Source organism: Vanessa cardui, chromosome 6 (assembly GCF_905220365.1).
Source record: "Vanessa cardui chromosome 6, ilVanCard2.1, whole genome shotgun sequence".
Classification (NCBI taxonomy): Eukaryota; Metazoa; Arthropoda; class Insecta; order Lepidoptera; family Nymphalidae; genus Vanessa; species Vanessa cardui.
The window spans coordinates 8,600,484-8,614,815 of record NC_061128.1 but is presented as its reverse complement, the minus strand read 5'-3'; the positions used below and the strand labels follow the sequence as shown (position 1 = coordinate 8,614,815).

The 14,332-nt window shown below is 30.1% G+C and overlaps 1 protein-coding gene across 5 annotated transcripts in view; it reads left to right on the top strand.

Annotated features, from left to right (window-relative positions):
* LOC124530283 (cAMP-specific 3',5'-cyclic phosphodiesterase-like) overlaps nucleotides 1-14,332 on the top strand; it is a 155,233-nt gene that overhangs the window by 50,043 nt on the left and 90,858 nt on the right. The gene's annotated exons all lie outside the window — the stretch shown is intronic.

Sequence of the window (14,332 nt, the reverse complement as noted above, 5' to 3'; positions counted from 1 at the left end):
TTTCTGTCATCGTAAAGTAAGAGGAGCGGTGATGAAAATGAGGTCAAAATTATCGATATATTTTTTTAAGCAAGAGACACTGCAAAACAATTCTAAAATTGTCCTTGCATTAAATGTTCGTAAGGCAGAAAGTTGGAACTTCTCCAAATATGCTTTCATTGTAGATCATAAGTGATCAGTCAAAGGAATCTTTCACTGCATTATAAATAGCTTTCTTCGCAATGCTCACGCGAAACAAAATACGAAACAAAAATAGAATTCGATTGTATCAGGTAGTGATTACTTCTCTTCAAACTTTTGTTTGACTAAAGTAATCTTTTTATGAGTTAATTAAATGAGATCTCTTGATCTTGATGACTACTTAATACACCTTATTTATATTTTTCCTTCGCGATTATAAATATCGTTTAAAAGCGCTATCGATATTATGGTGAATTTTAAAATTGGTCGACTTCTGTGAGGTTTTATCTCGAAAAATAAAAGGGTTCAACGTTGATGGTCAAAACACCGTATCTATATGGCTCATATCCGTATCTTTATGCGACTTTATTTTCACGAAAATCATTACGGACATATGTTTTTAACATTATAATACATTTGTTCCAACAATTCTATTCTTTAAAAACTCACGTGGTTTGTAGTCTTATATTGAATATAGATTCACGGCACATTAATTTGATCTTTATAAAACATTTAAGTATTACAAAATATTATTGTAGTCAATATCACTTATCGCTTTCATACGAGATTTCACAATCGATTTCTGTGGTGATTTTCAGCTGGAGGCAACGACAGTCATTTCTCGCTGAAGTGTTAATAATGTCTGATATATCATATCTTGCTATATGTGTAATAACGGCAATAATACAGTAAACACACGCATATCTAATGAATCAATCTTCTTATCTGTAACTCAATTTTGATTTGTAACATGCTAACATAAATACTTGTAACGTGATTGATATTTGGCTATTTATATATCTCTTCCTCTGCTAGATAGTCGCTGATTAATGTTAATCATTTTATCAATTTATCAATGTTTCAAATATAAGCGAATATAATTTCAGATACATAATTATCAAAATAAATTTAATTAATTTTAGCATATATGAGATGAGAGATGACCTCCATGGTCGAGTGGTGTGTACACCGGTTTTGATGGGTACGCCACTCTGAGGTCCCGGGTTCGATTCCTGGCCGAGTCGATGTAGATTACTATTAGTTTTCTATGTTGTCTTGGGTCTGGGTGTTTGTGATACCGTCGTTACTTCTGATTTCCATAACACAAGTGCTTCAGCTACTTACATTGGGATCAGAGTAATGTATGTGATGTTGTCTCATATTTATTTATATATATTTGATGTCTATTGCTTCTTCGGATAGCTAAGACGAATGCGGGCTTAGGGATTGGTCCAAATCCGAATTGTTTTTCATTCAAGATACTCTCAGTAACGGTACGGAGTATGAAGGCTTTACAATACCGCCTAGCGCCTAGTGTTTACAATACCATGCCCTAGAAAGCACGTAAAGCCGTTTGTTTTACGCCTGAACGATCCGATCGTGTCGTGTCTACGATACATTGATTTATAAGAGTGAGGATATAGTAAGTGTATCTCTGTTTATAAATACTAGTGCGCTGTTAAATATATTTCGTGCGCAGTTAGCTAGTCCCCAGCTTAAGAAGTCCCTGTGTCCCACATCGGTCAGGAGAACATTATCATTTTATGTTCATAACATACTTAGTTATACTAAACTACATACATATTTGATTACTCAAAGTAGTACTCTATTTTTCACAGTTGAAAGCAAAGTTCGTATTGCCTCAGTTTGTTCAAAAACTAAAGTACCAGTTTTCTGGTTTGTTTGTGAACTTCAGATTTCGTTTATGTTTCTGCTGTTTTGTGTACAAACAAATTGGATAGAAAATAATATCTTAAAATAATTTTATATTTTTTTTTTCAATGAGCCCAGTGAGGCCTTTGTTCGCAGACTATCCAGTTTTTAGTTTATTTCAACATGAAGCATCAATGCTTTTTTATTAAATTATGAGTTATCTCTCAACGAGTAACGTCGAAATATAGATAATGAACTATCCAAATTTTATAAAGTATACATTATTTTATTTATTAAAATAAGAGTATTATAAAATCTCTAAACTAAGCTTTTAACTTATAACTACGATACAAAAGAAGGGCTGTAACACGCTCGGATTATATGGGATCGGAAAATTAACAAAGTACTAGATCTTTATTTCTCTTCTCGTTATTTATGATATGATAATCTTTATACATTTTAGATAGCCAAATGGCCCAATGAACAGAAGATCGCAGAAGTCACGAAAGTTAAGTAATATGGATGCAAATCTTGACAAGCATCACAGAGTTTCAATTGTGTTTATAGTTCGTGAGAAACCAAGTGACTTGTATCTTCATCATATTAAGCAAATTGTCCTATAAAATAACTATACAGTGAATGTTATGAATACATTAGTCATACGACAAATTCTGTGATGTATACGTATAGGAGATCATAGCTTCTTGTTTGCACAGTTGTTCACTAGTAAATACTGAAATATACTCGTTTGTGCAACAGAAATAGTACCGTAAGGTATGTCGTAATTGTTTAGACATGTAACATTAGTTTTTGTACGTGTGTATTTTTGTCATAACACACATATACTCAAAATTACTATACATCAATATACATACGACTATGAGTACTGTACCAAATATATTATATTTTTTAATGTAAAATATCCAAACCACATACACGAATAAGTAATTTTATATTTTCATGCATATATTTCAGTTCACGTGAAAATCAGCCGTCGTAGATTTTACTTAAAATCAAAATTTAAATCGTGTGTACAAAGATTTTAATTTAAAGTTCGAGCTCGTTATAAAAATATTGAGTTAAAAATATTCCTTCATTTGGTTGATTGCTTTTTTGTTGAGCGAGATTGGGAACCTAAGTTAGAAATATCGAATTGATTTTTTCGTAATGGCGAGAATAATGGGATAAATTTATTAAAATACTATATTTTAGTGATAATAAACTGCCTGTCTCAGATGCTGAATAAAAAAAAATTGTGCCACACAACTCTGACTTAAATTCTTTTTTAATATCTTCATCTCCAAATTCAATAAATTAAAAAAAATACATTTTTTATTAATTAATATAAACAAATAAAGAATAACAGTGTACAATTTTAAAATATAATTTAAATTATAGATGCTAAAACAAGCGAGAGTCAGTAATACATTTATGTAATACAGTACCTACTTACGTACATATTATGTATAATTAAAAAAATTGAAACAACCTTGTATGTTTGACATTTTATCTCATAGTGTTCTCCGATAACTATATCTCCAGACAAGCTGCTCCGATTAATCTATTTACAGAGCTATAGCATAGGTTATAGGTTAATAATTCTATTAAAAGCGGACGTGGTTATTATAATGAATTTCATAAGGGCATTTTCATATTCGTAAATTATGGAAACACTCATTCATAAAAGGGAAATATGTTTATTAGAATTGAGAGCGGGTATAAAGCAAAATTGCTTATATTTGATTTTAATTTTAGAAGAATAAATCCATTTTTGAATTTTAGGGTTGCCACAGCAAAAAAGATAGAATAAAGACTTTGATAATAACTCTTAACGCCACAGGTTTTAAAAACAACATTTATATAATCAACTCATTGCTGTCAAAAGTGCTTATTTTTAAATCTCGCTTTATTTAAATAAATCAACAACAACAACAACAGCCTGTGAATTCCCACTGCTGGGCTAAAGGCCTCCTCTCCCTTTGAGGAGAAGGTTTGGAACATATTCCGCCACGCTGTTCCAATGCGGGTTGGTGGAATGCACATGTGGCACAATTTCTATGAAATTTGTCACATGCAGGTTTCCTCACAATGTTTTCCTTCACACAGCACGAGATCAATTATAAAGACAAATTAAGCACATGAAACAGCGGTGCTTGCCTGGGTTTGAACCCGCAATCATCGGTTAAGATGCACGCGTTCTAACCACTGGGCCATCTCAACTCTTAAATAAAAGATATATACATATTTTAATGTATCGTATACATAAAATTAGTAAATTATGAAGCAATTTGCGTTTGCTTGAAATCAAACGATTTTATGTCATGACGCTTTTAAACTAATGTTGGTAGATCAGAAGCGGCTAAAACATTATTTATTCATCTATCTGATCCAAATTCAAATTACTTCAAATGTAGGGCAAGATGTTATTTGCGATTTCGTCGTCAGTATTAGATAATAATTAAATTAAAATCGATACTAAAAAAGTAAAATCCAAATATAAAAATGATATATATGTTGTTCTAACAACTCAGAAAATAGCATAAATAACTACGATCCCGTCAAGTATCACAGTTTAAATGATATTATCATGATGGTCAATTTCCTAAACTAAAAAGAATCACATAAAATTTAAACAAGCGCAGAATCGATTTTCATGTAAAATAAAACACCGTCACAGGATTTTTGATTAACTTTTTCGACGCCGTAATTTATAACCCCTAAATTAATAAAAAAGAAACTGGTACTGCCAGTACATTATACTAATCGACACCTAATTAAAATGCGTATGCGATTTTTGATTCATTTGATTACTAGAGATTAATAAACTTTAATGGTTCCTCGGTTTTCTTACTCATAATATTATCAATTGATGATGATATCTACTTACATTGGTATTCTCAACGGAAACTAGATAACTGTACAGAATACACCACCAGTACACAACATACACCATTGAACTTTATATTTCCTGTCTCTAATAATGATCCAGCGAAATGAAGGGAGCCAGTACAAGCGTAGGATCAATAGCTTAACGTGTTTTCCGAGGCATGAGAAAGTATACACTGTCCAACAATCAAACCCTTATCTGCCACTGAGATTGTTTTGACTACGGGATCAAACAGATGGGGTAGTTACTTACGAGTACATTATAATTGTACTTGAATTAACGATTACAAAATTTTTGTTACAAAACTACTATATAGTACGATGTAATAAGTTAATTGAAAATCTTCATCTAAGATCGCGGAAAAGAATCTAAACCTACTGAGTTTTTTAAATGTTCTGAAATAGAAGTTTTGAAATCGTTCCATCACTGAAAATGGAGAAAACGTCGTGAGAAACAACATATGACAGAGCAAATCCCGAGAAATCAATATTCGCCAATCTGCTTTCGTACATAATAGTAGATTAAACTTCGAATATTTAATAGCGGATAAATATTTACTTATATTACAGATCCAAAGTTTATATATTTTGTGTTTGACCTTCTTCAACTTTTTCACTCGGACGACAGATTTTTCTTAAAATTTCATAAGAAATGGATTTAGATACTTCTACGTAATTATTCTTTAAGAAATTATCTCGACTCTTGACTTAAACCTTCATTCATAAATAATGTAAAACTAAGAATGTTCTTGTTCATAAGCGTTTAATTCAGCATATAATGTATATACCTACGCCATTGAATTTCATCCCTCTTGCTCCATAATTGCAGAGCCATTTCTCAGTGTAATACCTCTATCCCCGGCTGAGCGAAGCATTACTCAGGTTAGCCAATTATTTAAGAGTACATTTGAGGAGTTAAAACCTTTTCTATATATATTTTAATTATACGTGAAATAAAATTATCACAATTATATTTTTAATGAGATTATTCTCAATGAGTTTGTATTTTATTAATAGTAAGTAACAAAATACAAACACATTAAGAAAGACTTGTAGATTATTAACAATTTAATTTAAAAACAGTTATTAAATTTAAATATTATTCGTAATTTAATAACTTTAACCCAACAGAATAGAGGTTATTTAGTTATTCGTGAATATATCCCGAGGCCTCTAGAGAAATTTGGTCGTACGTATCAGAAATTGCCGCCTGAAAACTAACTGGAAGCATATAATTAAACCTAAATAAGTACTTTAAAATCACTGACATAAGAAATTAAAATGACGAGTTATAACTAAAATAAATTTTATTAAAAGCTAAATTTCGTATTTTGTAACAATACCGTATCCTACATATACATTTGACTCTATTGATATCGGTGCAAAAGAGACGTTCTCTGCAAAATGCCCCGGGCGTAATACCTCAGACATGTTTAATCTAAAAATCTCTTTCCGTAACATGATCAAGAATTAAAAACCGAAATACCAGTTAAATTAAAAAAAATTAACAACGCGAGCAAAACACAAATATACATAGATTATTAAGTCTCTGTTAATATATAATATCGATGAGCGTATATATTAGTGTTAGTAACATTCTAGCTTAGTGCGTGTAAGGCGATTTAGACGAAATAAGTACGTTGTTTAGGTATATTAACTTTCAATTATAATTAAGATTTACTGTTTTTAAAATTGACATCAGGTGGGTATTTTTGTTTATGTTACATATGTAGAGCTATATAATAGTAAATAATAGATAAATATTTACAATTATACTATCAATAAATAGTACTTATAAGAAGTACTTCAGTTCTAATTAATGACATTATCAGTTTTCTGACTAATGTTTTAAAGATATAGATTACAATTGGTCGTATTATAATATTATTAATACATACAAATATCTCTTGGATCATGTTTTTTAAATATCATTTCTGTCATTTACAGAATCAAGTTTCGTGTTACTAACAATGTGCAAGACATTTTCTATTTGATATCATATTTTTTCATACCATTCATATGTAACCGAAACTAAGATAAATAGGATACGTGATAAGGGTGGTGCCAATATCCTGAAAAAAATGGCATTTCTATGATTGTTTTTTGTTTTTAATAACAAATTCATCACAATTCTTTTGATAACGATACAATTTTTTATTCTGCGTCACGATGTATTCATGATACGGATTCAACATTTGAATATTTTAGAATTTTTACGTAAGACAATGATCAATGTATGCAAACACTACAATATTTTTTCCGCTGAAGAAGAACTACAAAATCGTATTGAATAGTATTATTTTAGAAGTCTCCTTTGTTCTGTGTATGTAAGTCAATTTATAAAACATACTCTTTTTATTAATGGTTTATAATTCTCGGGTGCAAAAAAATCTGTCAATACCACAGATTCAATAGTTGGTTGATTGAATAATATTGAAAAATGAAATGAATATGAAAAACTGTCGCGTATATTGTTGATACTACTTCAGTATGTAAACAAGCAATACTAGGAACAGTATCAAATATACATACATTGAAAAAAAACTGCATTTAAATAACACGATGCTACACCGTATAATTTTTACGGAAATATTTTAGGAATCACTTAGCTTGTATTGTTAGTATAAATTGTCAATTTTTCATCTGTGGTTATACTAGTCCAATCACGCGTTATATTGGACACAATAAAACAAAGCGTTAAAATTTTTTGATAGTAAAATAATCGTTGGTTGTAACAACGAGACATATGTAATAAAGTTTTACCACTGGTAAGATTATTTTTTATGACATAGGTAGGCGAACGGACAAATAGGTCACCACCACTGCCACCAATGAGTCATGGTCACCACCGCCCATAGAAATTGCGCCACTGTCTTATATAATCTTACTTGTGCCTGTTGCGATATTGGCTCATTTACCCTTCAAACCAGAACACAACGATGCTTATGATTGATGGTGGCCATTAGAGTATGTAATTGGATGATACTAATTTACTTGCGCATAACCAAGTGATGAAATAAAATAAAATTCAAAAACATTATAGAGTTAAAAACGAAAGGATAATAAACTTCTGCATTGATTAAATATACCTTTCGTAAAATCTATGTACTTCACTGAACAATACTTGAACCATTGGCTATGAGTAAAGCTCAGTAGTCAAGAAAATGGAAAAATACTGATGGCGCTTTTACATTTATAGGTCTTGTTAGGAAAACGCAATACACGTTATATTATATACACCACAGTTCTAGCACTAGACTTAAGTTTTATATGTCACTGTAGAATTATTGTAAATATCGATAGATTATAATCTATTTTGCGAGATTGTGAACCGTCACAAGAATGTATTGAACCGTAATGGATTGCTTACAATTTAACGCATTATTTTTCGATAGGTTATAAACTATCGAAGTAAATTTTACTTAAATTATAAAAAAAAAGAGCTGTGATGGCCCAGTGGTCAGAACGCGTGCATCTTAACCGATGATTTCGGGTTCAAACCAAGGCAAGCACTACTATATATGTGTGCTTAATTTGTGTTTATAATTCATCTCTTTCTCGGCGGTGAAGGAAAACATCGTGAGGAAACCTGCATGTGTCTAATTTCATCGAAATTCTGCCACATGTGCATTCCACCAACCCGCATTGGAACAGCGTGGTGGAATATGATCCAAACCCTCTCCTTAATGGAATAGGAGGCCTTAGCCCAGCAGTGGGTAATTTACAGGCAACTTTATAAAAACTCTAACTTAACCGAAATATTATGACCATTGAAATTGTACATGTTTTATTGTAAGTTGGATAAACGTTAACAATCTTTCGACAGTTTTTTTTAATCCAACAGTATTTACAATTTCACGGCTTTATACATATATTAAATTAATTATGAACAAGCCCATATAGGCCCATTCGAATGAATCATTGTTGTTTTAGGCATACATTTTAGGGCTATAGTTATAAATGCTCTCCTCGGAGCGCTGTGTGTGATGGGACTGAGAGATTCATGAATATTTTAGCTCTCGTACCTATTTTTTCTGGAACCTGCATGCCTACCTACAAGCAAGTCGAGTTGAAGTGCAAGTTTATTATACACTCCTATATTCTAGACCCAAAAAGTTTAGTAACAGTGACATTTTTTCTTTAATCTATTGTTTTTGACAAACATTTTATTTTTGATCATGCTATTTGCCACAATACTATTAATACATATTAGTAGTTAGAAACACTTTTTTGTCCTCTGACAAAGTATATGCTATATTCCATCGAATATCGTAAAATTCTTAAATAGCTGAGTAGTTAACATTTAAAAGTAAAATAATAAACAAACTCATTTATCTTGAGTTAGAATTGATATATCGTTATTTTATTATTAAGGCGTTATATTTTACTGTCAGTGACAATCTTCTCATTTGACGACGCACGGTTAAAAAACAAAATGCTCTGTGTGGCATCAAGGTACAATTAATACTGGCATAGAAAATGCTTTTGCCGACGTTTACGCGTATAAAATGGCGGCTTTCTTCAAGATCAAAGGAGTGAAACTTCTGTATGTAGTACTAAGTATTATATATATTCTGTTTTAATATTCTAAAAGAATGTACTTATATCTATAACCGTTTTTGAATAAAATATTATAAAAAGAATATTAGGAAGAGAAATATCAAACACTGACTTTCATGACTTAGAGAATGATAATGGAACAAAAATCGAAATAACTTGACAATATTTTAAAAATACACGCACGAAATAGACACTTATAAAACCAGGTCAAGCCAAAAATACAAGTACTTTAAAAAACCACTATTTTACACAGACTACTTTGATTAAGAACATGCTCCACTTAATTTACTGCTGCGTTGAATACCATGTTATGTGGACTTTTTATATCTGAAATTACTAGGAATAAAAAGTGATCTTAAAAGAAATCTTAATATAACTTTTATTTTGAGTAAACTCTACTTTCATCGTATAATACTGACTCGAATATCGGGACGGAAAATGCAATGTGGTTAGCTATATATGGTATATCTGAATGATATTACTATAACAGTAAAATGATATGATTATTTTATCACCGAAGTTTTTATTATTGTTTATTTTATTACTGCATCATTTCATTATAAATCAATTTGATATATAATACCTGAAATTTCGGTCCATCAAATATATTTAAAAATATTTCTATAATCACGAAAACATTTTATAGCGAAAGGAGTGACAAAAATTTAACGGCTCTCATAAAATTATATTAAAGAAAGTTGGAGAAAATCAACATTATGCGACGCAACATTCAATTAAATTACTTTGCTTTCATAATATTTTATAACATCGTTGTCCAATATTTGAACTTTCGAAATATTTACTGTCAATTTCAATTAAATATTTTTATTACAACATTTTTATATGAATATCATATCTTTCACCACTGATAATTTTAGATAATTCAATATCAGCTGAGGTGTTTTAATTTTGTATATAATGCTCGCATAAATGTGCTAAATAGGCCCACTGGCATATGTAACACGTCAATCTTAAATGAAATTTCTGAATTCAAGCCCGGGCAACCTCTAAGTTTAGATCTATGTATTCTATTCGATTTATTTCGAGCTTGGTAGCGAAGGAAAAATATGTGACGAAACCTGCATGTACTGATGAAAGTCGGCCCCAAGTGTATTAGTACACCAGCCGGTATTGAAATAGCGAGGTGGCATAACTTGCAAGTGGTTAAAGTAGGAGAACCAACTTCTTGTGCTAAGAGAACAGTTTTACATTAACAGGTTTTAATTAACTGAAATTAATTTGTTTCTTTTTATTTTTTCAGGTAAGTGAAAAGAATACGAGTAATCAAGAGGAGAATATGAAATTGATACAATGCGCTCAGGGAAGTGAAACCGATTAATGAATGTTGAATTTATTTTCGTACAAAAGATAATTCAGATTTCATATAAAACGAACTTTATTGAAATTTATATTTAAAAGCAATGAAAACGAAAAACGATCTATTATCTACTTTAGTAATAACAACAATAACCGTTTTCAATCCGAGACACGCCACGCTGTTTATTATTCTACACAAAATATAACAATAAGATAAAAAAATAAAAATAGAACTAATAGATAGAAAAGATCTTCTAAGTAAACTATATCCTTTGAAGAAATATGTTTACAGCCAGTAAATAGCCACTGTGATTGTTGAATTGAATTTTTACTGAAACCAACCGCTTTCTTATTCTTTTTCTTGGGATATTTCTTTGTATTACTTTTTGATACTGAAAAGTATAAGAGCATTATCTTAAAAACCCTCTGGGTGTTTTAGTATTTCATTCTGGTTTCTTATTTAAATTATTACGAAGTTATAAATCATAAAAAGTATCTTATCGTTATATTACGTGCGATCTCCTTGCATCAAAGTTCAAAATGAATATGCATTCAATTTTTATTTAACATTTATTTCGTATATTCTATAGGTTTTACTTATGAAACCTTTACAAAAAGACCCAATAGCTCTACGATTTATGGGGATCCGTACACTTTACAACAACTTTAATATTTAGTTGGATAAAAAAATAAATACATTTATTTTAGATTACTGAAAGATTGCAGGTTAAAATTCTTGTATTAATAATATTTTCATTTACTTATTAATATTAAATATAAAAAAGTATAAAATTGGAAAATATGGAAATAAATATGTATGCATTTAATCCTGTATAATAATATAGACTACAAAAATGTTACTAGTGTCTCGTCCGGGCTTCGCACGGGGGCTTTGCTGATGCTAAATATACTACGGATTTTTTATTGTCTGTGTATTATACACAAAAACTTTCCTCTCGGATCACTCTACTTATTAAAAAGAACCGCATCAAAATCCATTACGTAGTTTTATTGTATATAATGATACTGCTAAATGTAAAGCATTTTGATTAATTTCCATATGTTATAGAACAATAAATGTTGGTCAACTTGAATAGAATCTCATGAACGCGCACATTGCACAGGAAATGGAATTCTCACTGCTTTAATTCTATTACAATAAACAGATATATAACTGTTAGAAATTATCTATATAATATAGTATTCAATATATATTTGAACTTTACAATATGCTTGAGTTGTTTACCCAAATCACATTTTGAAATTTAGAACATACTCTACGCGTATTATACATATGTACATATATGCTGTGGAGGTTTATTTGAATGCAATGTGCTTATACAAAGGAAAATTCCAGTTTTTTATTATATACAAAAATATTTCATAAATGAATTATATAATTATATGCAAACTCTTCTTTTTCTTTAAATTATTAAATTAATATTATAATTCTTGTTTTTTCTCAGGAATTACGAGTAAAATAACTTAAAAAAGACTAAAAAAAACAAAGTATTTTGACTTTGCTATATTACAGAAACGTATTGACTCAGAACTATGCGGAATTATTAAATGAAATCTCGCTTGGTTTCGGCTTTGTTCTAATATAATCTGAGTAATATTTTGGTAAAGTTTCCGAAGGGTGACTTAACTTAATCTTGAAATGGAGTGCGAAACTCATATTGAGGGACCCATCAAGCCTTGAATTTCTCTTATCGAGAGCCAGTGAACTCATACGCTTGTTACGGTATGAAAGTTTGTCCTTTTATTTTTAGATTTATATATGACAATGTTTAATTTGTGTAAAATTTATTCTTGTTTAAATTAAAATTGTTTTTACTCTGTGCATATTTTTATAACATAATGCAATGGTTTATCAGACAGCCATGAATTTATTTATAATTACAATTTCAACAAGAAAATGCTACTAGCATTCTATTACCATTCTGAACGATAGTGATTGATTGAGAAGCTATACTATATATAGAGTTGGTTCCTCCTGCTTAGCCATGAGTCAAGCCGGGTACGGGCCTCGAGGCAGGCCTCCTTGCCCGGGCTCGTTTTCAAACGATAGCTCTCGCTACTGTGTCAATGAAGTCTGACCGAGTGGGTCAGGGACGACTGACCCAGTGGTCAATGCTAATAACTATATTGTATTTCAAACCTAAGTAAGTAATTTAAGTAACACATTACATGTATTGATAATTTGTTGCCAGTTGTCGATATTATTTTCATAAAAGCATAATTTACATTTCATAATTTGTCAATTGAGTTACTTTTCATTGCATTCCTTTACAAAGTGTACATGCATCTACTTGTACACGTCGTTGCTACAATTAGTAGGTAAAATCTAATAAAATAGCAATATAGTCCTTGTAATCTATTACAGATAGTTGAATATATATCAAGACGTCAATTTACCTCTTATTAAGGTCAGTCAATATTGTCCTATCCATTCAATAGTCAATCAATGAATTATTTGATGATAATATTGACCACAGACATGATAGTTATAAATTAAATTTTGCTTATTATAATAATTATTTTTAATTCCGCTTTTATTGTTTGCTGTCCTCCCTTGTGTGGTATTTATTGTACATTAATGATTATTTTAGGCGTAAGACAGCACCCGCGTATTATTATAGTTGCTTCCTTTCAAACACGAAAATCAATTAAAAGCACCTCCACCATTTTGAGTAATGATCAAATAAGTAATACTATTTTTTCTATAATTGTCTTTAATAATATTAGTACGATCCAAAGTGTACTAAATCAAAGTTGCAGCCAATAAATGAAATACTACTGGGCACGTTGACAATGAATAATTATTTATTAATAAATGAACGCTATATTCTTATTGCATTTATATTTAATATTATAGTCACAGTGACAAAGAGTTCGGATATAGATTAAGCCTATATTGACTATAAGTTATTTATTTCTAGTACATGTATAGTTATACAATTTAAATAAACGTTGTATGCATAAATATTTGTATACAACATTTATTTACTATTATATTATATTTAATATAATACGCTCTGCTGCAAAATGATGTTTTTTTATGCCTAATCAATTTCCTTAATTATCAATAGAAAATACCAGTAATTAAGAACACAAATTTACTGTCAATTAGTCAACTCATGTTTCGAGCCCATACAAACCGCCTACAACAAAATGGTCACCAAAATATTCATAAGTATATGTAAAAAAAAACTTTTTAATAACAAGCGTTTGTTTCATAACTGTCCTCAAACAATAAAAATATACACACCAGTTTGTATTGTTACAAGCTTCAAAAATGTGTGTAAAATTCAGTTCAATCAGTTTGGTTGAACTGGTTTAAAAAATTCAGCCGGAAGATTGGACGCATACCCTAACAAATGAAGTTAATTAAAAAATGTAAAATAAAACATTTTTAGTATAAAATAAACTTTAATCAATGCCCTTTCGCGCTATTATCTTAACCACAGGATACTTTACTGTCAGACTAAACTCTTGTGCTCATTCGTGTCTTTAATGAAACGCTTCCCGACTCGCAGTAAATAAAGCTGTTACAATTATAATTATAATTCTCTTCGTTTCGTTCCTTACTTAAGTTTACATAATATAATACAAAGTCGTTTACTGCTGTTTGCTTGTCCCTGTATGCTTAGATCTTTTAAATTTCACAAAATAATTTGAAGCGGTGTTTTTAATCGCTGATTCAAAATTAATATTGTAAAAATAAAAAGTGTCT